Source organism: Protomyctophum parallelum (assembly GCF_964188405.1).
Source record: "Protomyctophum parallelum genome assembly, chromosome: 9".
Taxonomy (NCBI): domain Eukaryota; kingdom Metazoa; phylum Chordata; class Actinopteri; order Myctophiformes; family Myctophidae; genus Protomyctophum; species Protomyctophum parallelum.
In genome coordinates, this window is record NC_139706.1 from 47010078 (window position 1) to 47036631 (window position 26554).

The following is a 26554-nucleotide window of genomic DNA, read 5'->3' on the forward strand; positions in this document are numbered from 1 at the left end:
ATCACCAGACTTATTATACATCATGTCCATTTCCCCGCTTTCTGCCAGGACACATTCATGTAGACTTTGGGCATAGATATATTCCATCTTTGTTCTCCTGATTTCCAGAATCAAAACGTCTACGAAGGCGTCTCCCAAAAACGTGTAAAAAGCGGGCGGGTCCTCTGGCAGACTTGATTGACGGCTCAGCTATGGGATTGTAAAGTACAATCCCATAGCTATAAGGCACCGGTCTTTTCTGATTGGTCAGGTTCAAGTCCTCCTTTCTTTCTTTCTTGTTCATTTTTAAATAGAATTAAAAAAAAAAAAACTAACAGGAAATGCTTACAAATAAAGGATAAAAAAATATATAGTGCAAAATAGTGCCAGGCATTCCGTCTTTCTCCTTTCGCTTGCCTTTCTTCTCAATCCTCCTTTTTTCATGTCATTGTCTTCAGAGAATTGCTCAATTGTTCAATAAAAAAAAAAAGAATATGATTATATATGTATATATATATATATATATGTATAAAAAAAAAGAATAACCAAGTCTTTTCTTGTTTGTTTTTTTTTCCACCTCCATTGAGCAGCAGTAATAAATAAATATTAAATAAAATAAGTGAATATAGAGTAAGTCCTCTGGTGCTATTGTCAACAGATCAGGCCCTCGCAGAGGGATGATAGGACGGTCTTTTCTCTGCCGCTGTGCTGATAGGCTCCTGCCGGAGGGTCTTGGTGAGACGAGAGATGATAGGACGGTCTTTTCTCTTCCGCTGTGCTGATAGGCTCCTGCAGGAGGAGGGTCTTGGGGAGACGAGAGATGCCATAGGGTGGTGTCCTTGTCACTCCCGTCGGGGGGCAGGGGGGTCTGGTGCTATCAGAGGTTGAAGGGCTACACCTGGGGTGAAAGACACAGAAAGACTTGAGTTAGTCATCGGCATAGATGATGAGAACACACGACCCAGTGATGTGATGAGGATTGCGTGCAAATATGCAGGAAGACTAATCAGCTATTTATTCAATTAGTTAAATGAGTTAAGAAAGAGAAAATGTTTTAAACTCATAATGGACTCTGTAAGTGAGACCATCGAGACATTATCATTCGTCTTCTTTTGGCTAATTCCTGAGGATTCCACGGCACATGTTTTCTGTTTTCGCCGTCTTCCTTTCGTGCTCTGCTCACTGCGTCCTTCCTCTTCTCCTCTTGCCTCTGGGCAGCTACCAACTCAACCCACTACCGCTGCGTTCACATGGGATCAGGCAGGCGGTAGAGGAGACATGGAGACCCCAAAATGACATATTTTGGCCCAGAAGCAAAGATTTGAGTTGAAGACGTTCACTTTAAATGTAATTGTATTCAAAGACGTGCACACATTTTCACGAGTTTGTAAAAATAAATAAAAAAATGGCAGATCGACAAACCCATAGCCCCGACACAAATTGACATGTTATGAGCTTGTAGATCTGAACGGAAGTATAACATATGGCTAAAGTCTAAAATGACGAACCATCATCAGCATGCACAATGTAAAGCACTTTGGATATAAGGATATATATATATATAAATGCGCCATTTTCCATTTATGAAGAATTGCCACAATAAGTTAAGCCTTTCACTTCACGTACTATTCTTGGGTGCAGACACACACACACATACACACTCCACCCTATTTTATACACTGTGTCACACAGTGTCACACAGTGTCACGGCAGGTCGACACGCTCACCGAGACAACGCTCGCGCATATCGTCTAGCATCGCTATATTTGGAACATTTTGGGAAGCTCAGGAACAAAACATTGGTGCGTTCTTTACCTCTGTGGCGAACACACACTGGTCGCCCTGCTCTGGAATGATGAAGATAGGATGGTAGATCCCCCCCACTGAGGGCACCTTGATGGACGAGTCACATCTCTTACTGCTAGAGAGAGAGAGAGAGAGAGAGAGAGAGGCAGGAATGTTAGTATAAGAAAACAGCACAAAGTGAATGCGTGCGTGCGCACTTCAGCTGCGATAAGACAGAGATGTTCAGATAACCATCAGATACACAGGCCTGTGTGGGGACGAGCTCTGGCACGTTTTCACACATCGACGAGAAAACAGACAGACAGACAGACAGACAGACAGGCAGGCAGGCAGACAGACAGACAGACAGACAGACAGACAGACAGACAGACAGACAGACAGACAGACAGACAGACAGACAGACAGACAGACAGACAGACAGACAGACAGACAGACAGACAGACAGACAATGAGAGATCCTTACATGTCAAACTTGGCCTTGATGGCCAGGAGGCGACTCCGCTCCTCCTCGTTGGCCAGGTTGCGTTCAGCCATCTTGTTCTTGAACGTCGCCGCCGCCGACAGGAGGTCGCCGCTGTCGGCCGTCGTCAGCGCCGCGGCGTCCTTATTGGACACCTTGAAGCCCCGCCCTCCTCCGTCGACCCTCCCCCCTCCTCCTCCCTCCACTCCTCCCCCGCCCGGGAGGATCAAAGCCTCCTTCTCCCCGGAGGAGAAACCGCCGGCCGCCGCCGCCACCCCTCCTCCTCCCGCTGCGCTGCGGTTGTTCACGGCCACCAGGTCGTTCCTCACGGCCGAGGAGGCGGAGCACGACTGCGACGCCGACTTCATCTTGCGTGCGCGCCGACGCAGCAAACGCAGCGCGAACACGGCGGCGCAAACCAGCAGGACGAGCGTGACGAGGCCCAGGGCGAAGGACACGGCCAGCGCCGCGTCCTCCTTCGTCCCCTCGGGGGTCACCGCCGTGGCTTCGGGGACGACCACGACGACGGCGTCCCTCTCCCTCCCGACCGGGTACTCGCAGCGGGCGCCCATGAAGCCCGGCGGGCAGCGGCACACGGGGCCCGTGAAGTGGGCGTAGCAGGTGCCGCCGTTGAGGCAGGTCTCGGACCCGTCGGCGCCCGCCGTGCACGCGTCGGCGCGCACCGAGCAGTCCCGGCCGGCGAAGCCCAGCGTGCACGTGCACGTGAAGCCGTTGACGCCGTCCACGCACGTGCCGGCGTTGTGGCAGCGGGGGATGGGCCCCCCGCCGTGCGCCGCGACGGCGCAGTCGTCCACGTTGGTGCGGCAGCGCGGGCCGGAGAAGCCCGGGCGGCACCGGCACTTGACGCTGTGGCCCAGGTCCAAACACTGGCCCCCTGGTGGAGAGAGAGAGAGAGAGGGGGTTAGTTTGGTCGTACAAACTAAAAAAAACATGTTTCTCTGGAGAGGGAAGTCTGGAGCACTCTGGTGGAGCTGTCTGTTGCCCCCTGCGACCCAGCTACGGATAAGCGGTTGAAGATGGATGGATGGATGAATGACAATAAAAACAAACAGACAGACAGATACAGAAAGCTCACAATGCGTTGGTTCCTACAGACAGACAGACAGACAGACAGACAGACAGACAGACAGACAGACAGACAGACAGACAGACAGACAGACAGACAGACAGACAGACAGACAGACAGACATCCTCTGACACAACAGCAGGAGAACATCAACGGGACTCCATCAGGGGAACTATTTCAACTATTTAACCCATTTAGACCTTTTAGAGGCTTCTGAATCTGAACAGTTTTCTGAAGAACCCTATTATGTTTCTATGTCAGTGTCAGTTGGTGCTCAACCTTTTTCATGTCAAGGACCCCAAGAATTATCTGTATTTGGCCGCGGAGGACCCCCATCTGAAAAATATGTTTTTCCAGGGACTCCCCCCCCCCCCCCCCAGAAGCAAAGTGTTTGAGTTAAAAGTGTTCGCTTCTGTAAGAATATATATATATTCAAAGATTTGCGCCACGTTTTCAAGATTTCTCAACAGCTAAAGTATAACATAATCACTCCCTTTTTGGCAAGCCGTTACCCCAGGTCTGATCTAAACATGACCTCTTGATTGATTGGAGGAGAGGCGATGGCTAACAAACATATCAAGAAGTGCCACATCTTAAGTATACCTCAAGAAGAAGTGCCTTGACAAGAGAGAACCTTTTTCTCTTCACCTGCTTGCATCTAAATTAGCACAACGGTGGGGAGTGTGAAATCTAACCGGAATTGCAATTTTTTGGGCACCAACACGGAAAAAGGTGTAGTATGTCTTTAAGATGAAAGTGAGATGAGAAAGATCTTTACTGTAAACACCGGCGGGAGGGGGGATGAGGGGGGGAGAGGGAGAGAGAGAGAGAGAGAGAGAGAGAGAGAGAGAGAGAGAGAGAGAGAGAGAGAGAGATGGTAGGCAAGCCAAGAAATGTAGGGAAGGAGGGTGAAATGCTTCGACAGGAAGCCGAAAACATTCCAGCGGTCGTGAAAACCAAGTGGTCCTTGAGGGGGTTCCAGAGGGGGTCCCTGACAGATCTGTATACACATGGAACCAAGCCTATAAAGCTTATTATTATATAGTATTTTTATGCAAAATATACACCGGTATATGCCCCCCAACATAATCTGTGGAGGTTTTAACACTCCCTGTAATGCCTCCAATGTAATGTAAATCGTCAAATCGTGAATTGATTTAAAAGAAAATGTAACGTTTTTGAACAACAGTCACCCATGTCTCCAACGGTTGGGGAGAACTGAGAGCGGTTCATTCTGTGGCATGGAGCCCTGGCTGGGGTTGTGTTGCATTGCGGCGTGACGCGGCGTGAGGCTTACAATAAATCACCCTCTGCTCTACGTTCAAAAGCTCCCTCGCTCGCTTGTGAAAAGTCTTCACTCCACAGGTAAACAGTGTGTGTGTGGGGGCGGGGGGGGGGGGGGGGGGGGGAGTGACAGGGACAGCAGTGCACCATGGGAATTGGCAACGACTCACATGGGGGGGGGTGGGTGAACGGGGAAACTAAACCGAAACAACGACAGAAAGAAAGAAAGAAAGGCGGTTAGAGAGCAAGTTGCACAAGCGGAGAGAGGTGGACGAACTCGGCAACACGTACGGTCGGCAGGGAGGTCGTTGGAACGGCCGTGCACTCAGAGACACGTCCTTATATGGTGTTTGTGTGTGTGTGTGTGTGTGTGTGTGTGTGTGTGTGTGTGTGTGTGTGTGTGTGTGCGTGTGTGTGTGTGTGTGTGTGTGTGTGTGTGTGTGTGTGTGTGTGTGTGTGTGTGTGTTTAGCATGCCTAGCGCGCATCGTTGCAACACTCCAGACGAACAGCTTCACACTTTACACATGTCTCCATTTGTTAGGAGAGGGGGAGTGCGCACGCACACACACACACACGTCACACACACACACACACACGTCACACACACACACACACACACACACACGCACACACACACACACGAAAGAATGAGGCTAAAAGTGAGATTGCACATGTGCAAGTAGCGTTTCCCACACACTAATGAGGACCTCGGGGAGGTCAGGTCAGTGTGAAAACACAGAGTGTGTGCATGTGAGTGCACGTGCACGTGTGTGTGTGTATGTGTGTGTGTGCGTTGCGTGTGCACGAGTTTCTCGTGATAGGTTTATCTGTGTTTTGCAATGCCAGCGTTATCTGTCGAGGCTAACATTAAGTGTTCGCCTCATAATAAAAAACCACATAGTACTACTAAGCCATTTAGGAGCCTGCTGATCACGCAATAAAATAATGATGACCTTCAAACAGTGTTTAGACAATCAGAACAAGAGTCCAGAATGTTGTACAGTATAAGTGATACTTTTCATGTGTAACCATTTTCCTATAACAATCGCATTTTGTTGAGATTTTGAAGCTGATTATCTTTGTGGGCCCATGAAAGCTTTCAGAAGCTCCCCCTATTCCATGACTATCATCATCATCATTCCATCATCTCAGACTTTTGTTTTACATCGGAAAAAAATTCTAAATATGAATTTAAGCATACATAGGCTACTTATTCTTTGTTCTGGTCTCCCAGCCTCTATACACAGCTCCTACTGTTTCTTACTGTTCCCTTTCCAATATTGTGTGTATTTATTTGTTGTGTATTTTGTTGTGTTTTCTTTTTAAACAGCTATAGGGAGACACAAAAGAATATACGTAGTATGCACACTTCAACATACAGTGTTGTCCATCCCATAATAGGAGCGGTGCGGTTCAAAGGTCGTGCAAAGGTCCAAACACTACTTGGCATAATAACGGAAGGCGACGACAGAAGGCTGCGGGTTCTACCCCCTATGCCCAGAACTTCCTCGTGAACACCAGGAAAGGGTGTTGCTATAAGAAAGTCACACAATCTCTACAAGCGTATTATATACTTTCTGCCTAACAATCTGAAAAAGGAATTCCCGCACTGGACACAGCGGAAAACACTGCATGTTTAGCTCTGTGGAAAGGTTTCCCCGAATTGTCCGTGACAAGTGTTCTTTCTTTTAGTGTCTCCTATAAGCACTTTTAAGGCACTTCATGGACTGGCCCAAGCTGTTGCATTTGTATATTATAGCACAAAACCAACTGTGTTTCTGTGGATAAATTGCTATGGCATTGTCACTGCAGGGTTCAGACGTAGGTAAAGTGTACTATTTCCATCTAAGTTTGAGGTGTAGTATGCTATGGGTCAGGCTGTAGTCTGACTCTTTATTTTAGACTATTATTATTAATTTAGCTGTCATATTTTACCATTAAGTGATCAGGCAAACATGTTCTCTCCTCAGTAAATGAAAAGCAGTGAGATAATGACGTGCATCTGTGTAGTGTGGTTGTGTGTTGTTAGCCTAGCTTAGCCTCAAACCTCAAAGATGTATGTATATATATATATATATATATATATATATATATATATGTGTGTATACACTACTACTATGTTTGTTTAACCTGATTGTTTTATATTGTGTCACTAGTGTTCAGCACTTTGTAACCTTGTTTCGAAAGGTGCTTTATAAATGTACTTACTAATACTTACTAAAGGCAAGGCATGTTTATCGGCCTTCTATTTCTGCCTGCCTGCCTGCCTGCCTGCCTGCCTGCCTGCCTGCCTGCCTGCCTGCCTGCCTGCCTGTCTGTCTGCCTGCCTGCCTGCCAGCCTGTCTGCCTGCCCTGTCTGCCTGCCTGCCTGTCTGTCTGCCTGCCTGCCTGCTTGTCAGTCAACAGAAGCAGACAGGTCTATCAGCATGGTGCCAGCCTCACATTCCAGACCAGTGTGGGACTCCACAGCGTTTCAAAACAAAGCCCGAAGCCACGGCATGCATGGCTGGAAGCAAGAGAGTGATTTAACCACTGAGGAGCCAGCCCTCTTTTATGCAAATAACTTAATACAACAGAAAGAAATATATTATTTTTCCCTTCTTTTTTTCTTCATATAGGATATTATATTCTAACTTTTTTTTTAAATGTTGAATGGAATAACGTTAAACATTTGTTTTGGATGTTTGAATGAATGAAATGGAAGCTTTTGAAATTGAAAGATAGATATGCATTAGGCCACAGCACCATTTTTTTTTCACTCTGGGTCTCAAATCTATTCTGGAAATGCCCAGTGTTATTGAACTCATAAACTAACTCATAAATGCCCAGTGTTATTGAACTCATAAACTCAAAAACATACAGTTCCCAAACGGTTTAGCCCCAGACCGAAATTAGACGTTTAATTGCCCGGGGACCCAAACTAGTGAAAATAGCAGATCTACAAGCTGACATGCAGAGCGACGGCGTTGCTTCAGCGCCACGTTGTGAGCTTGTAGATCGGCTACCTTCACTACTTCTTCTTGACTTAAAGCATTCATTTTCTAATTTATGGAATTTCTTAGATTTATTCATACTAAAATTACAAAATGTAGGAAAATACATAATTATTACTTCAGCTATCTTACCATTATGTCTACATTTAATTACAAGGCTTGCTGTTGAATGATGGATTCTGAATGGACAGCATTCTATCTCCTTGTCATCTTATTGTCTTTGCACACTGCAGTAAGTGTAGAAACGACAAAAACTTTTTTTTTTACACACCGACTTATTTGTGCATCCCAAAAGGTCAAATTACCCTTTGTGATTTTCGGGGGTTACAATTGGTGTAATATCACTTATTAGACAAGTTGAAACACTTTTAAACCCATTAAGGGCTTTGCAGGTGCAGTAAACTGCTGTCGTATTGCTAGTATAAAGACAAAAGGCCGTGAACATTGAACCCTGACGGTGTGCTTTGCTCACTGCGCTCAGAGTGTGCATAGGGTAACATTGAACCCTGACGGTGGGCTTTGCTCACTGCGCTCAGAGTGTGCATAGGGTAACATTGAACCCTGACGGTGGGCTTTGCTCACTGCACTCAGTGTGTGCATAGGGTAACATTGAACCCTGACGGTGCGCTTTGCTCACTGCACTCAGTGTGTGCATAGGGTAACATTGAACCCTGACGGTGTGCTTTGCTCACTGCACTCAGAGTGTGCATAGGGTAACATTGAACCCTGACGGTGGGCTTTGCTCACTGCACTCAGAGTGTGCATAGGGTAACATTGAACCCTGACGGTGCGCTTTGCTCACTGCACTCAGTGTGTGCATAGGGTAACATTGAACCCTGACGGTGTGCTTTGCTCACTGCGCTCAGAGTGTGCATAGGGTAACATTGAACCCTGACGGTGCGCTTTGCTCACTGCACTCAGTGTGTGCATAGGGTAACATTGAACCCTGACGGTGTGCTTTGCTCACTGCGCTCAGAGTGTGCATAGGGTAACATTGAACCCTGACGGTGCGCTTTGCTCACTGCACTCAGTGTGTGCATAGGGTAACATTGAACCCTGACGGTGTGCTTTGCTCACTGCGCTCAGAGTGTGCATAGGGTACGAGTCAGGAAAGGTCATATTAAAACGCTCTACAGCTGTTGATCTATTACGCGTTTCAAGGATTTACAAATTGCGGCCAAGTTGACGGTTATAGCGCCGTATCCTAAGATGTCGAGAGTGAAACCGGAGCTTTGAACAGTGCCCACGTGGGAGAACCTAAGTGGTGATTGGAATATCTTGGTAAAAAGAAAATAAGGATCGTTGTCAGTATACCAGGGGGGGGGGGGGTGTTTGTTGATGGACACGAGAGATTGTATAGCGAGACCTCCCGGGGAAGACGAGAAGCTTGTGTTTTATGTCAGCTGAGCTTTGAGGAGACGGGAAGACGTTTCACAGATAAACTGGCCTCTGAGGCAGCGTTTCTATTTGTGTTAGATAACCCATTCTGACCTGAGATCAGATTCTGAAAAATGTCTTCTACATCCTGACAGTTTTCTGAAAAAGCTACGTTTCTATGTCGGTCGTTCTTCGATTTTTCAAAAATAGCAGACCTACGAGCTCGTAGCGCGCCACTGCTATTTTTCAATAGCTAAAGCATAACATAATGCTAACACCAGATGGTTCTTCAGTCAACGTGAAAAAAACAAAGTCATGTGCGGGTGCGGACAATAAGTGAACCGATGGGACTGATTTATTTAAGATGTCTCATTAGTCCTGATGGACTATTATAGCTATGTATGTCTGGGATCATATTTACATTTAAACAATAGCTACTGATGAGAGTGACAGACACTGAACATGCTGTCAATCATGGCCATTGAATCAGAACTCGCTGAATGAATTGCCCAGTAACTTCTCTCATAAAAAATAAACTAATAAACTATGGCAGGCAGGATGATAGACCTTTCTGCCCTGCTACAGTACTTATAAGAGACAGTCCACCTGCTTATTATTCAGATAAACAAAGGGTTCTGGCTCCATTTTGTTTGTTTTCTGAGTAGGACTATGTGTGGTCTTGTTTTTTTACTGTAATTGCAATGTAATCGTCTAAGGTGTGGTTGTAGCTTGCCCTGTGCTATTGTGTATCTCTTAACACATATCATTAATGGACAATGTACAAAGGAATAAACCTATATATATGTAATGCATTCCAAGTACCAACTTCAACACCATAGAGAACTAGACCAACCAGTTAAATTCAGAGGAGAGTTCTGATCCATCGATCTAGGCTATTTTTAACAAGAAAGGTTGACCCCCCCCCCCCCAACCAGACGCCTCAAAGGACAAAGGCAGACAGGACAAGGTACGGGTGTGAGTGTCAGAGACAGTGTGCCATTTCACGGTTTCTACGCTTTCCCACAGAGACAACTGTTTTTAGAGACGACCGACCGGCACAAGCCTGCGGTGTCACACCTATGTGACAAGTGTGTCCTTCAAATAGACCAGGGGGCTCATTTAGGATGGTCACAGGTGAGATAAGTGTGCTCTTTCAAGGGTACAGTCAGAAAGTGTGTGGGCTACTCCACTGCTCCAGTTTCCCAGGCTTTATTACAGCTCTGGACGAATAGCCACGTGACAGCTGGGTCACATGTGAGTGCCAAACCGTCCGTAGTGTATACACAGATGCTAACATGCTATTTGAAGCAGAAATCTGCTCTCGTATAAACCAACAACAAAATGTGTGGTGTTGTTAGTAATAAATAAATAAAAGTTGCAAATCAACTGTGGAACATGTGCGCGCAGGAATTAAGACACACACAACAAAAAAGCTTTGACTGTTTGACCATGAATGCTGGGGTCAGAGCCAGCTTTTGTTATCTGAGGCTGCTCGCTCAAATCAAGTCTGTGCTTTTCTTTTAGAGCGTGTGCCCGTCATGCGTTTGGACTACTGCAATGCCCTTAATGTTGGCTTGAACCAAAGCCTCCATTGCACGTCTGTGGTTAGTCTGGGCCTTACACTCCAATTCACCAGCCATCCCTGTTCGCTTCGGAACTGATTTGAAGATTTTGTCGTTTGTTTTTAAATCACCGATAGGTTTGGCACCTCAGTATGTTTTCTAGAGGTCAGTTGAAACTCCCAAAGACACATAAAAAAGACCAGAGGTGACTTGTCGCCGTCGCCCAAACCTCACTTTATGGAATGCGCAAATCAAATCAGATTAAGAGCCACCTTTACAACCCGACTTCTAATCCTGTCTCAGGAGATTCTTTCAGAGATTTTTGGTCTGCTGACACTCCTGCGTGCGTCCTGTACTTTTCAGTGATGTATATCCTTTTGTTGTTTATTTTGTGTCTTCAGATCGACAGTGTATTTAGCATTTGATTCTCAATGTGCAGCACATTGTAAACATTTAGTTGTAATCCACATGAATAAAGTGGATTGGACTAATTTACCCCAAATTACCTTCCCTATAACCTTAACCAAAGAATTACCATGAGGTTAGAAAGTGTTCTTCGGTTTCTTTTTAGGTTATCATCAATGAAATGAGCTTTCTGTAGGATAAGGATGAGAAGAACAATAACGAGAGGCTCGAGTATACAGCCCTGGGGGGCTCCACTTAATAAAATATATAAACATAAATATCAGCCAGAACTGAAGTAACCTATGTTTCCAATGGTGGAAAACGTACTCACATATAAGTAAAAGTATCAATACTGTAATGTAGAAATATTCTGTTACAAGTAAAAAAAAAAATCCGTATTTTAAAGTGTACGTGAATAAAAGCACAAAAGTATTGGTATCAAAATGTACTAGAAAGTAGAAGGTACTCATTATGCAGGATGTCCCTTTCACAAGTTTTTAAATGTATAAAAGTATTTTGAAAATAGCAGATCTACAAGCTCTGTATGTTTTGTAATAATCATCAAAATCTACAAAGTAACTACCGGTAGTAACTAAAGTTTTAAAATACATGCAGTAAAAGTGCAATGTTTGGATCCGAGAAGTAGAAGTAAAGGTAGGCTATTGGAATGTAAAGTATAGGCTACAAATACCTAGAATTTTTACTTTTCATGACGTTAATCTTCATTTATTTTTATTTTTCGTTCTTTTTTCCTCGATTACGCCCACACACAACCTGAAACTTTGAACATTCAGTGGATTTTCTGTGGTCTGGGGTTTTCTCTGTGTGTTCTAGAGCCTTTTGAGCTGCAATGAATATGGGATTTGTGGACTCTTATACCTCACAGTCCACAGGCCAATCAGAGCACTTGTTTAAGCCAGAAAACCCCCAGACCACAGAAAGTCTACTGAATGTTAAAAGTTCTGTTGTTTTTTTTAGGGTGCAATTGAGCTCAGAAAACCTAAAAACCTTAGTGACTTTCCACCACTGTATGGCCCTTATTTATCAACGCGGTGTAACACCGGGTGTGTACAACGCGTTGATAAATGAGGGCATATGTCTCCCACTGAGATGTCCCTATAGTTGCCCCTCCTCCCTGGGAGAGTTCTGGGCTTCACTTACAGTCAAAGCACAAACACGTGACGCTTCATTTACGCCGCGTTAGAACTGATTTACAAGCTAGCAACCCCCCGTGAAAGGTCGTTATCCCCTTAAACGCAGCAAAGCTAAAACAGCTGGGGTATACCTGCTCCGTCGCCGAAGGGCCCTTTGGTCAACTACTAAAGTACACGGTGGGAATAAGTGGTTAATGAACAGAGTGCACGTGGATGCTTTGTAGTGGCTGTAGGGTGATCTGTTCACGGCTACATGTGGACTTGGTGGGAGGTGGTTGAGCCATAGTGGCCAGGTGTAGTACCCACGCAATTTACTCCCTATTCGACCACAATCAATCAATCAATCAATGATGGATATCTCTCGACACGCACACACGCACGCGTGCACGTACGCATGCACGTGCACACGCACCAAGAAAACAGTGTGAGCTTGGTGGGCTAAATACATTATTAGTTTGGACTAGAACGTGTTACATTTGGGCCATGATAAATTCATCGAAAACACCCGTCCTTTTTTCTGGCGACTGATATTGTCCTTCTAATGCGTGATTGGGTAGTGTGTTTGTTTGTTTTTTTCATTTACTGTTTTCATTTATTTATTAATAATCCTTTTTGGAAAAGAGTATAAGGAGGGGCAGGAGCCAGCAGAGACTAAAACAAAAATAAAAAACGAAATTTAAAAAATAAATGAAAACAGTAAGTGAAAAAGGACGGGTGTTTGAAGTTGCAATGGGAGACAGGACAAGGTACGAGTGGGTGTGAGCGTGTCATTTCATGGCTTCTAAACCTGTCCCAGAGAGACAACTGTTTTAGAGACGACCGGCACAAGCCCCGTTGTCACACCTATAGGTGACAAGTGTGTCCTTCAAATAGACCAGGGCTCATTTAGGACGGTCACGGGTGAGATAAGTGTGCTCTTTCAAGGGTACAGTCAACTGTATCACTGCTCCAGTTTTGGCCATATCCGTGACGCCGTCATCACAAATGTAATGGTTTATCACATTTGGGCAAGTGGCCGTTTTTTTTTAGCACAAGGACTGTTTTTCGTGCAAAATAAATGCTAGCGATGGATTCAGAATCATGAAAAAACCCCTAGGTTGACACAAGTCACATGCTACTTCAATCAGAACGCCTTAGGTTGTTACGGGTACCATCACCTATTTTAGCATTGTACAATACGGAGGCTACCACCGCTGGGATTTCTTAGGACTTTTGTATATGTTATGTTACCAACATATTCATGAAACAACAACAAAGTTTAAAGAGTTTCTGTTGCAATTTGTTTGAGGTTTAGCTCCGTATTATACATATAGAATGCCTCCAGCTCTTTGGTATACAGTAAAACCAGACAATACAATTACAGGTGAGTTACACATTTTCTCCAAATCTTCGCGTCCAATTCCACTTGTTTTATCCCTGGTGTTGTTTCATATCCTACACCTGAAAACGTGGTTTGTGTTTGAAGACAGCTGGGGATGCTATCATAACATAAAGCTAAATTATTATTATTATTATATATATTTTTTTAACCAAAAACATTACTACTTACAACATCTTTAATCCTCAATGTTGTAACATGGTAATTTCCTAGGTATAGGAAACACAATGCATCCCTAGTATGCATTATAAACACATACACACATAATGCACCTGCGTATATAATATAACACTGTATACTTTTAGTTATAATCACTCGTAAATCCTCATAATGATTCATAACAATGAACACATTCTACATTATTAAGTATTAGTAATATAATACTTCATACTTGCTGGTGGACACTCACTGACTTTTTGTGAGAACTAGAGTTCTCAAAAGGCCCGGAACTTAAGGCCCCCAGCCCTACCTGGGCCCTCATCAAACCCTGTACACTCAAGACACTGCCACCCTTAGAACTCCATATATGGAGCTGACCTGTTCTGACATTCCATATGTTGATCTGACCTCATCAAACCCTGTACACTCAAGACACGCTCCATATACGTTTGACATATTTCAGTTTTTTGGTAAATCAACAGATTACGACTAACCACATAGTCCTATAGTGACTTATAATCACAGTAGAATGCCTTTTTAACAGTGATAACAATGCATTCTAACGGTCATTATAAATAATTGTGAACTATTGCAATTATTATTATGTATGACATTTAACATGGTAGGGACCAGGAAGTATGGCCAAATGGTCTGCCAGTGTCCAGCAAATTATTAACTAATATAATACAGTTATAAATACTGTTAGCTGTGATAAAGTAATGATTTGTAATGATGAGTATTTATGACTACTTACTGTATAACTATTCACGATTCAGTAAGCAGATCATAATAGACTCATACTGGACTTTATAAGTCATTGTAAAGCAATTTATATTGTTTTATAATTATTGCTATGAAGCATGTGGCTGATTGGTTTGCAACCAAACTAATGATTTACAAACAAATGTCTTCAAACACATGTGTAAGTTACTTTGTTGTTGTTGTTTGTTTAGATTATTTTTTTAGCCATGTATTTCTATGGTATATTTTTCACAATAACCATTCCAGATAATGGCGTTTTTTGTATTTTCAAGTTAATAAATACCATTTCTCACAATGTCGTTGTGTTCCAAATTACCCTCAGCGTTAGGACGCTGCATTGTTCATTGTAGAGCAGTACCTCCCTGACTTTGATTTGGACTGAATTCTGGTAATTGCAGTTCTAAAGGCAAAACGGAGCAACCATAGGTGTCACCAAAAAAAGACTACAAAAATGGATGCCACACGCTATGACATCAACCTCATTCTGAATACCATTATGAGAGCGGACTTTACATTCTGTTAAGATTTATCAAACTACAATATGCTTTGTAGTGTGAGACGCAGTGGGTATTGACCCGGGGTAGCCCAGGTACTAGAATGTTTTACTTAACTGCAATATAGAAATACTCAAAGTGTACTTGAGTAAAAGTACAAAGGTATTGGCATAAAAAAGCACCGAAAGTAAAAGTACCCATCATGCGGAGTGTCTCATTTCGAGTTTTCAAATGTTTAAACATCTTTTGAAAATAGCAGATCTATGTGACATATTGTGAGTTTTTTAGAGATTTGCTATTTTCAAAGGACTGAAATGTCTATAGGGCTGAAGTGGTTACTTTAGCCTATGTTTTGTAACAATAATAATAATAATCCAAATCTATAAACTAACTATAGTAACTACGGTTTTCAAATAAATATAGTGGAGTACAAGTAAAAGTATTGAAAGATTGGAAACACTCAAGTAAACAAATATACTCAAAATGGCAGCACGGCGCTTAAGTAGTTACTTTCCAACACTACTTTTTTCCCCTCTACACCAAATTGCTTCAACTACTTTCTTTCGCCTACTACTACTACTACGACAGAATAGGTACTACTACGACAGAACAGGTACTACTACGACAGAATAGGTACTACTACGACAGAACAGGTACTACTACGACAGAACAGGTACTACTACGACAGAACAGGTACTACTACGACAGAACAGGTACTACTACGACAGGATAGGTACGCTATAGGGTTCATGTGGTTAATCCTGGGACGGTAGGGTAGGTTCCTGGTTCGATTCCCCGGCGGCATCTCTTGGTCTGCATGTCGAAAGTGTCCTTACCTTGAGCGATGATGACCGAGTGCCTTGCATGGTTTCCTCCACCAGTCAGTGTGTGAATGTGTGTGTGTGTGTGTGTGTGTGTGTGTGTGTGCATGTGAAAGACATTGTAAAACACTATAAAATGCTCTATGGCAACATGGCTACACACGTTCATGCGCCACGCTGCCATTTATGGAGAGCGTAAGAGAGCATGAGCATCTTACCGTTGGCACAGGGCTCGCTGCTGCAGCGGTCCATCTTCTTCTCGCAGTTGGAGCCGGTGTAACCCGCCGGGCACTGGCAGCTGTAGCCGCCGGCCGGGCCCGGGACGCAGGTGCCCCGGTTGAAGCAGGGCCCGTCGGCACACTTCATGGCGCTGATCTGGCAGTTCTTCCCGTAGAAGCCCTGGGGGCACGTGCACGAGTAGTTGTTCTCCAGGTCCTGTTGAGAGGGAGGGGTACGGTTACATAACGGGGCGCGTAAACGTTTTGTTATAGACAGACACAGTCCGACAGGCATTAGTTCGCTCCCGACGCTCGCGGCCGGTTACGACTAACCCGTGCTGCGGGTTAAAAATCTCACCCGCTGCAGGTTAAAACTAACCCATGGCAGGTTAGAACTATAGCCCATGGTTTCCAGTGAGGTCAGGTTTTTGGGCAGGGTGTCGGACTCGTGACCGTGGGACTGTCGGTACGTCGGACCAAACACATTGTTACATACAACGTCGCCGCCATACTTCCCGAGTTCAAAGATTTCTAACGTGAACAATTAGCTTAACTAATGAATGAATTATCCTGTGATAACACACGTGCAAAACTAGTAATAGAATAGTAGCCAAACTGCTGGAGCGTTTGTGTGCAAGACAATTAAAAATAAGTCAAGCAATTCCTAATGTCTATAACTGTCTTTTTTAAGCCTTCCTGGTTAAGCAACGCGATCGATGGAGTAAATTGACCGCAGTCCTTCTATGTGCCTCCGAGTCCGGCTCTCGTCACCGTGGCCAGGGGGAAACCCATCAAATCATTCAACCAATCGGCATTGAGGATGATAGCGGTTATTATTCCCTTCTGTTTTCTTCACTGCCATCGTGTTGAGGTCAGGAGGAGCTTCCGTGGAGTAATTTTCAAACCTTTGCGACGTCATCGTCGACACATGAATAAACCTGGCATCCCTATTTTTGGGGGCTAATTCGTTTTCTTTCTTAAGTTTTTATACGGGGTGTGTAAAATGGTAAATGGTGCATTTATATAGCGCCTTTATCCAAGGCGCTTTACATAGATTGTGCATTTTACATTCACCCATTCATACACCGATGGCGACAGAAACCATGCAAGGTATACCAACCAGCACATCGGGAGCAATTTGGGGTTCAGTGTCTTGCCCAAGGACACTTCGACATGTAGACAGGAGGAGGAGCAGGGAACCGCCGACCCATGGATCATTGGACGACCTGCTATACCTCCTGAGCCACAGTCGCACGTGTGTGTGTGAATGACTTACGTTGCAGCTGCCTCCATTCTTACACGGGTTGCTGTCGCACTCGTTGGTCTCCACGCCGCAGTCGGAGCCGCTGTAGCCCGGCCGGCAGGCGCAGGTGTAGCTGCCCTGGCCGGTGTTGGTGCAGGTGGCCTCGTTACGGCACGGCCGGTGGTTGGTGCAGTAGTTCAGGTCTGCGCGAAAAAGAACACAAGCATTATTATTAGGAAGCCAATGCTATTAAACCAATTCTGACCTGAGATCAGATTCATAAGAGGTTTCCACTGGACACACACTGGTCTGATTAACCCATTCTGACCTGAGATCAGATTCTAAAAATGTCAGTCGTTCTTCGATTTTTAAAAAATAGCGGACCTACAAGCTCGTATCGCGCCACTCGGTGGCGCGCTATGAGCTTGTAGATCTGCTGTTTTTCAATAGCTTAAGCCTTAAAGCATAACATGATGCTAGCACCAAAAGGGGTTCCCGCCCCAAAATGGGTTTTAATATGAGGACACCTGTGTTACGCTTGGACTCAAAAAACATTCAATTCGGAGTCAATTCTAAATGGTGACGGTAATGTCACAGCATTAAGCTGCATGTTGTGGACTACTGTGGACTATTATAGTACGCAAATGTAAGCTAAATTAAAGGGGAAAAAAATAAGGACAATGTTTGTGTTTACATGAACCAGAAGCAGAGAAAGATGTGCGTATTATAGGCGTATATATTTGTGTGAATGTATTTTTTTATTCTTATTATTATTATAGTATGTCAAATATTGTCATATTTGGTAACCATTTTCATGTTATCTGTGATAAATACAAGCCCACGACAGACAGACAGACAGACAGACAAAGAAACACGTAGATATTATCTAATATAATGACATCGTAAAACAAACTTCAAAATTCACTGTGGAGTTTTACACCTTTTAAGTATATGTCATATGAGTTAATTTCACATTTAGAGCGACTGGTTTAAAAGGTTTGTGTTTCAAAGTTTCGAAGTTGAAACATTACGCTTGCTCACTCACACACACACACACACACACACACACACACACACACACACACACACACACACACACACACACTACAACATTGGTATGCACGGCATGTTTCACGTCCAGACGACTTACAAAAGAAGCTTCTTGGAGCCATGACCTAAAAAATCAACAGGAAGTCAGCCAGAGATGCAGAATGATGACTACAATTCATTGAATCCCATCCCATATAGTTCTGGACAGGCTTCAGACGCGCCTCCTCAGGAGACCTGTTTCATTTGGCCCGTTGCGACCGCATTCCCTTTGCTTCTGCAGTATTATAAGTGTCATCAAGGGTTGAATTGACTTGTTGTCACCAGGGCTGGTCTCTCCTTTGACAGACCCTGATGACGGATTGCCTCCTTCCAACAGTGAATTGTTGACCTATTCAGAGCCTCATGTTGTTGGAAAGCACTGAGTTTGCTGGATTCATATTTTAGCTGCTCATCAAAGCGCCACATGGTAGTGATAACGTCAGAGACAGTGAGTGAACTCGACTGGATGGCTGCTGAACCTGGCAGGCTACGGAACCACGGTGGGGAATTCATTATCTGTTTTGGGGTGGGGTGGGGGGTTGTAGCACACACTCATACACACACGCACGCACGCACACACACACGCAAGGACAAGGCAGAAGACAGCTATAGGACAAGGTACGGGTGGGTGTGAGCGTGTCATTTCATGGCTTCTAAACTTGTCCCAGAGAGACAACTGTATTTCTTTTTAGAGACGACCGGCACAAGCCTTTGGCATCACACACCTACGTGACAAGTGTGTCCTTCACCACATTTAGGATGTCACAGGTGAGATAAGTGTGCTCTTTCAAGGGTACAATTAAATGTACCAGAGGGTGTGTGTGTGTGTGCGCATGTGTGTCTGTGTGTGTGGGGGGGGGGGGGGGAGTACTTAAAAGCACTCCAGTTTCCCAGGCTCACAGCTCTGAACGCATGACAAAAGCCACGTTTTTAACACTTGGGATTTGGTTTTTGGGGATCATAAACTGGCTTTTTATGACATTGCTATGCTATACGTATCTAAATTGGGATAATCCCTTGATGGCAGAAACAGGGAAGGGAGAGGTCCATGTACCTTTCGGACACCAAGTAAATATATATATTCTGCTGATATTTTTGTTTTTTTTAGATTTAGTTTTATATAGTATACTCATAGGATAGAATTTATTTCCTTTCCATTCTATCGATGTTGACAAAAACAAGTTCTCCCCACCTCGGCTCTCACCCCCCCAATTATCCTTTTCAAATCTATTTGCAATCTATTTTGCATCGAGGGATGTGAAAATCAAACAGACTATGTCTTCTGTCTTGTTGTTGGTGCTTCTATCCTCTACTCTGATCTGATCCGACACACGCGTGCAAATGTGTGGATCTGTTTTGACGGTCAAATGGCATCGCTCGTTTTCACACTTTCAAATGAAGCGAGTGGATTTTGAAATGACGTGTGAAATGACAGAGAAGGTGTCTCTATAGTCATGTAATGCTAAACATCCTGTCTCAGTTCCCGAGCACCGCTATAGAGAGCATGTTAAATCCCCTCTGGTAACACCTCCAACATTAGTGTATGCGTTAACATGACTTTACTCACGTTCCCAGTCAATTACTCCTTAAACGGGTGAAGATTCGTTTTTAAACATTTGAAAGGACCACTTCTTCAACCCATTGTCACTCTTATCTTCATACAGTTTTGTCTCGTGTACGACGTGTCTCATTGGTGGACAGTTCAGAAACCTGCCCACCAATTACATCATCAATGGGGATCCCACTCTAATAGAAACTACAGCAGCATATCTCTCTTACTGTAAAGTGAGCATGCTGAAAGGAAAGCCTTTGTTATTTAATTCATACACTGTGCTTTTTCAACCTGTTTCATGTCAAGGTCCATATTTAGCGTTGGATAAGATTTTGTCCACACTTCCATGCTGTATGTATTGATGTGGTACCAACTGTACAATAACTGTACTCTTTGAGAGAGTAAAATGAAACCAAATGGACCTAAGTTAATGTTTATGGACATAATGCCGAATGTTTAACAATCATTTAACTCCTCCTGGGAGCATCAAATTAAACCAAAACGGACCCAAGAGTTAAAGATTGTATAACGGTGTCCATTTTGGTTACAAACTCTCCGTCATTTAGCTGGGGACCATCTGGACCAGCCCTCCACTGAGACCCTAACTCAAGAAACATGTAAATAAACTCATGGAAACACATGGAACCAAATGGACCCGTAAGGGTAAGGGTCCTACAGTGCTTGCTATAGTTAGCGACAGCAGAGGTTACAATTATGGATTCATGGATGATTAACATGAACCCAAAACAGCACTTTGAGGGAGAAATGATCCCTTTGTATATTCTATTAACATAGTAAGCTTTTAATAGACATTTTGTAATGCCATATGGAGCACGGCCGGGTGTAAACATGATTGGAATTGGTCAATACATTTGCCTATTATATGCACATTTGTTTGTTTGTTTGTTTTTCCAGATACAGCCTTATATTATTAGAATTATGTATGTCTGATAACCATTATTCCAGCGGTGTCTAGCTGTCTATACAATGGGGTGATGAATACATTCATACTGTAGTTTGTGGTGACTGAATGGACCAATTGCAATAATGTGTACACCCACCCTTGGTCCGTGGGCCAATAATTGATCTCAACATTTAGGTTATACAATAATAATGATAACTCGGCTGACAAAGAGACATGTATACAGTAGCAAACCCACATAACGATGGAAAACATGTCCCGTGAAGACAGATTTGAACATGATTTGGACCTCTGAGATGTGGTGGAGTACTATGAAGTAAACACTCGAGTTAAGTAATAAAACTGTATACTGTACTTGATGTTGCACTCAAGTACCTGTTCTTGAACACATGACAGTATGCTTTACCTTCACGTTGTATGATTCAGGATGACCTTTTTATGTACAGTATAGCATGATGTATTACCATGTTTCTTTGTTGTTGTTCTTGCTTACTGTAAATCGCTCTGGATTATAAGAGCATGTTTGTCTGAGTGTCACAAATGGTGCCCTGCAGGTAACGTAAAAGTCCCTTTGGGATTGCACCTTATACTGTAAGCCTCAGTTAACCCAATTATAGGACATGAACACATCTGTGTCACCACTTTTTAAAACCATTATTATTTAGCTTTAGATTGTGAAAATGTGGTATTTATTAGCTATTGAAAAATAGCTATTAGCTATTGAAAAATAGCAGATCTACAAGCTCAAGCTTGTAGATCTGCTATTTTTGAAAAGTCGTGAAACTGTGGGGGCAAATCTTTGAATGTATATTATTTCAGAGCGAACGTTTTTTTTAACTATAAATCTTTGCTTCCGAGGGCAACAACATATTTTCAGATGGGGGGGTCCACAGCCCAAATACAGATAATCCTTGGGGGGTCCTTGATGCTCCCTAAACAGGGTCTTAATGGAGGTTTTCTCATTCATGGATGGAGGACTCACCTTGGTCACAGAACAGTCCTCCCCAGCCCTCCTTGCAGTTGCACTGCCACGGCTGCGTGCACGTGCCGTGCAGGCAGCCCGGGTGCTGCCGGCACTCGCTGCAGGACGCGCCCTGCCAGCCCTGGCGACACACGCACTCCCCCGGGACCTCGCAGTAGCCGTGGGGACCGAGCACCCCGGAGCACAGATGGCTGTTTGGGGGAGAGAGGGAGGGAGACAGAGGACGGATGGATGGAGGGAAAGAGAGGAGATGGGGAGGGAGGGAGGGAGGAAAGGTAGAGATGGGAAGAAGTGAAAGGAAGGAAAGAGTAGAGAGAGAGAGAGAGAGAGAGATACATGTACTGTAAGTATGGATGGTGGCACGTGTGTTTGTGTCCGTGTGCGCACACCGTGTGTGCATGTAGCCTTGTTCTTCATTCACATCACAAAACAACCTTCCCTCCCCTTCCCCTCTCTGCCCCAACCTGGCTCTTCTCTCTCTCTCTCTCGCTCTGTCTCTGTCGCACACACGCACACACACACACACGCACACACACACACACCTCCCCGAGAAGAAGAAGTATTTGTAAGTGCTCAATGAAGCAGCTGGTCTTTCACCAACAAAAGCAACACATGCCGTGTCTTTTCACGCAAGGCAGCGCACATTAAGTTCCAGCGCGTGTCCCCGCGTGTGTGTGTGTGTGTGTGTGTGCAAGCGGACGGCCGGGGGCCCCGCCTGGGTACCCGTGGGGGGGGGGGGGGGGTCCAAACAAAAGGAACAGACCTCAGCCAACTCCATCCACTCACACACTGCTGCAGAAACCCCGCGATGGTGTTGACAACTGCTCGACTTAACAATTCCAAGGTTGTGCGCCAGAACCCCTTATTCTCTTTTCTTACCCCCCCCCCCCCCCCCCCCCTCCTCCCTCCCTCCCTCCCTCCCCCCCAAACCGTTATAGAGTAAATCATACATTTTTAAATTGTATTTTTCTCGCACCTATAGGCTTGTATATATCGGCCCATTTTCACATTCTACGACGTGAACACGGCCACTCAAATGGCTCGTTGCGGTTAATTAATGTAACGTCGGTTATCATTGTGTGGGAATATCATCGTATCCAAAAAAAGTAAAAGGTATTAGAATTTGGAGTGGAAGTATAAAGTATAAACATTTTTGAGCGGGGGGTGAAAGAACCGTTTAAATTAAGCTTAAATAGCTAATTGAGTCAGCCTGTGGCCAGTCCACCCCCGTCAGCATGCTCAGTACTGCTTCTGTAAGATTGCATTGGGTAAAAACATGGTACTGGTGACCATGAGTACCTTTACTTTTTTGGATACGATACTGCAAAAACAAAAGGGTGGAGCCCTCTCCACTGCTCTCGGAGGGCCCGACCCATACAGGGATATCGCGCCCCGGAACCTCGTGAGAGGTTCCAGACCCAAATCATCGACCCGATATGTCTCTCAACACAAATGACCAATATCAATCCGAGCGGTGTCTTCATTTAAAAGCATCAGATTGTCGCATTGACTGATTGAGGAGCAGTGACATTGATTATACTGTAAATCTTACAATCTGAGCAGTATATTCATATTTAACCAATTCAGGACGGGGGAAATATCGTGAAACTGTGGCGCAAATCTTTGAATATATATTCTTTCAGGGCGAACGTTTTTTTTTTACTCAAATCTTTGCTTCTGTTGGGGGGGGGGGGGTTCCTGGAAGAACATATTTTCAGATTGGGGTCGGCGGCCAATTACATATATTTTCGGGGGTGTTTGACATGGAAATGTTGAGAACGACTGACAGGATTTAGAAGGCATTTGTATAGAATCGTCCCCGGGTCTAAAATGCGAACAAAAAACTGAATGAACGAATAATAACAACAAAAGTCTTACGATCGGAGCAGTATTCCCCCGTCCAGCCTGCCAGACAGAGGCGTCTCCCGGCCGGAGTCACAGGCGTAGTGGCCGAAGGTGTCGTCCTCGCGGCCGGCAGTAGGTGGCAGCAGGCGTCGCCGTGGTAGTAGTCGTCGCAGAGCGCGCGGTACGCGAAGCGCAGCTCGCTGCGGTCGTCAACGCCGCCGCCGCGGTGCACGTCCTGGGACCAGTCCTCGCTCACGTCCAGACGCCGCCTCGTGGCCAATCGGCTGATCAGGTTGTTGTGGTTGTCTGGGGGGGGGGGGGGGGGGGGGGTGGGGGGGGAACGGAAATGCACCGATTAAAGTCACGAGGAAAACAGTCGGTGACGGAGATCGCTCCCAAAAAACCATGATTGGAGCTAACCCAAATTAGCAAAGTAGCCCTATTCTTGTGGTCATGGTCGCTAATCGCTGTCAGAGGCTATGTGGCAAAAGGATATATGTTATGAATGAATGAATGAGCCATTGAGAACACCAGTGCCTCATAGTGGTGAAGGTATGTAAGAGCATTTCCTACCTGTTGACAAGTCATCCGATGACTCTGCGTTCCAGGCTTCGATGATCAGCGAAAACGTCCCCTGCAAATTTGATACACGTTGCGCCGCATTAATAAACCATGAACCAATTCATTCCACCTCTGCATTATTAATACATATATAATATACGCTACCATGATCATATGCATGGTTTAACGCGCGCATGTTGGTTCAATTATTAACCACTTTAAAAGTGTGGAAAACGGCATGGTCGGACAGCTATTATTATTCCAGCGAAGACAATTTAGCAGAGCGAAAGACAGGAAAAGGTAAACAACCGGCCAACATGATCATAATTTTGTGTGTGTGTGTGTGGGGGGGGGGGGGGGGGGCTACGAGCTTGTAGATATGCTATTTTAGAAAAATCGAAGAACGACTGACATATAAACACAGCTTTTTTCAGAAACTGTCAGGATGTAGAAGACATTTTTAGAATCTGATCTCATGTCAGAATGGCTGAAGGGCTACAGTATCAGCAGTTGTGCTTCACACTGACCAACATAACAACCATAACAATAGCACAGTACTGTACAGAGTACAGTACACACACACACACACACAGACGGGTGTGATTCTTTCTCCGTACCGGCCACTTGAAGTGAAAGGGCACGCTGATGGGCGCGCTCTCCGTGACGGAGTGCCGGTCGGCGCCGAAGATGGTGGTGAGCGCCGTGCCGTAGGTGCAGGGCGGCTCGGGGTCGATGACGTCCTGCGCGTGCTTCAGGCACACCCGGAAGAAGATCTGGCAGTTCTGACGGCAGCAGCGCCCCCCTGTGGGCCGTTGCACACGCTGCGCGCGCTGCTGAAGGAGTGGATCTTCAGCTCAAAGACGCCCGACGACTCCACTGAGAGAGAGAGAATAAAGAATAAATACATAAATAAACATCAAATGGGTGATTAAGTCACACAAGAAACAAACAAGCCAAAATGTTTGTTTTCCATCGTGGTCTATTACGCATTCAACACTATATAACCGGACGAAATGACAAGTGCAATAAACTAAATGTAGTACAGTTCCTGTGCGCAAATTAAGGTTCATTTTGCGCATGAGAGGAGCGCCAATTTCCTATTCCATTTGTTGTCCTATATGTCCAGCTTTTCGTGTAGCCTATGTGTGGCACAAACGTGTCCCTAAACAGCAGGCCTATACACAAACATTAAATGCATTGACAATGAATCGACAATTTTGAGTGTTTTTCTGACGATGTATGACGATAAGAGCGCCCCTTACTTCACATGGGTGTGATTTTGATTTTTTTCTTCTTCATATAAGCGCATGCTGTGTTGCACGCACGCACACGGGCGCGCGCACACACGCGCGCACACACACACACACACACACACACACACACACACACACAGCGCTGAGGTTCAGTTCAGTAATGCTACTCACCAGTTGCGTTGTTGATATCAAAAGTAAAAGACATGTCGGTAACAAGAAACGCGCCATATTTTGACGCCGGTGGCGTCCCGTTCACGACACAGAGCAGCTGTGTATAGTCCCGTTCACACACCGTCCGACAATATAAATCCACTTCTCCCCCGCAAAAAAGAGAAATTGAAAGAAAAGAATGCCCCACTTATTGGAACAGCGGAAAACAAAACGCAAATAATCCTTTGTGGAAAAATTAAATAAGAAAAATATAGTAAAAAAATATATAATATATAACAAAAATAGCGTGCTTATAAGTGATAAGAATAAAAGTGTAAAACGGAGCAGAGAGATGAATTCCGCTTGGCCGCTGGTCATCAGTCAGTCAGTCACACCGAGAGCGGTTCCTTTTGGTTGCTGGGTGTGTGTTAGTGTGTTCGTGTGTTGATGGACTCTGTGGCCCGTTCTGATCTAACCTGAGGGGCAGAGTGTGTGTGAGGCTTCTTATAAGGGAGGGGAGGGGCATGGAGGAGGAGGACTCAGGAGAGAGAGAGAGAGAGAGAGAGAGAGAGAGAGAGAGAGAGACGCGTGGCTCTCTCTCTCTCTCTCTGAAGGGTTTTTTAGGGGCAAAGTGAGTGAGTGAGTGTTGCCAGATTGTGTGAGATAATATAATAATAATAATAATAATAATAATAATAATAATAATAAGCGACAAGATCTATGGAAAAAAAATGATAATATAAATAATAATTTAAAAATATATATATATATTTTTTTTTTTAAAACAAGCCTTAAAATAGCTTGCATTATTATAGCAGACATTCAGGGCAACACTGGTATGGCTTGCCATCTCGCGGGGGGTGGGGGGGAGGAGGGGGGCACGGGGGGGGGGGGAAGGGTAGGGGGTGTTCTGGGGGCAATAGAACAAAATGCATGGCGTTAATGCCCCTGCGTGTGTGTCGTCGACTCGACACGCGCTGTCGAGGTGACACATCAGACAAACGGCGCGCTGCAGGC

At 44.7% G+C, this 26554-nt stretch overlaps 1 pseudogene across 1 annotated transcript; it reads right to left on the reverse strand.

Annotated features, from left to right (window-relative positions):
- Nucleotides 1-630: 630 nt before the first annotated feature.
- On the reverse strand, nt 631-25041 carry LOC310864602 (annotated as a pseudogene). Its single transcript, XR_014571060.1, has 9 exons — nt 24752-25041; nt 24147-24207; nt 23607-23879; nt 21729-21919; nt 17217-17386; nt 15941-16157; nt 2249-3140; nt 1795-1900; nt 631-768 (listed from the first exon to the last, which is right to left on the reverse strand). The product of XR_014571060.1 is annotated as an uncharacterized misc_RNA (transcript).
- Nucleotides 25042-26554: the final 1513 nt, after the last annotated feature.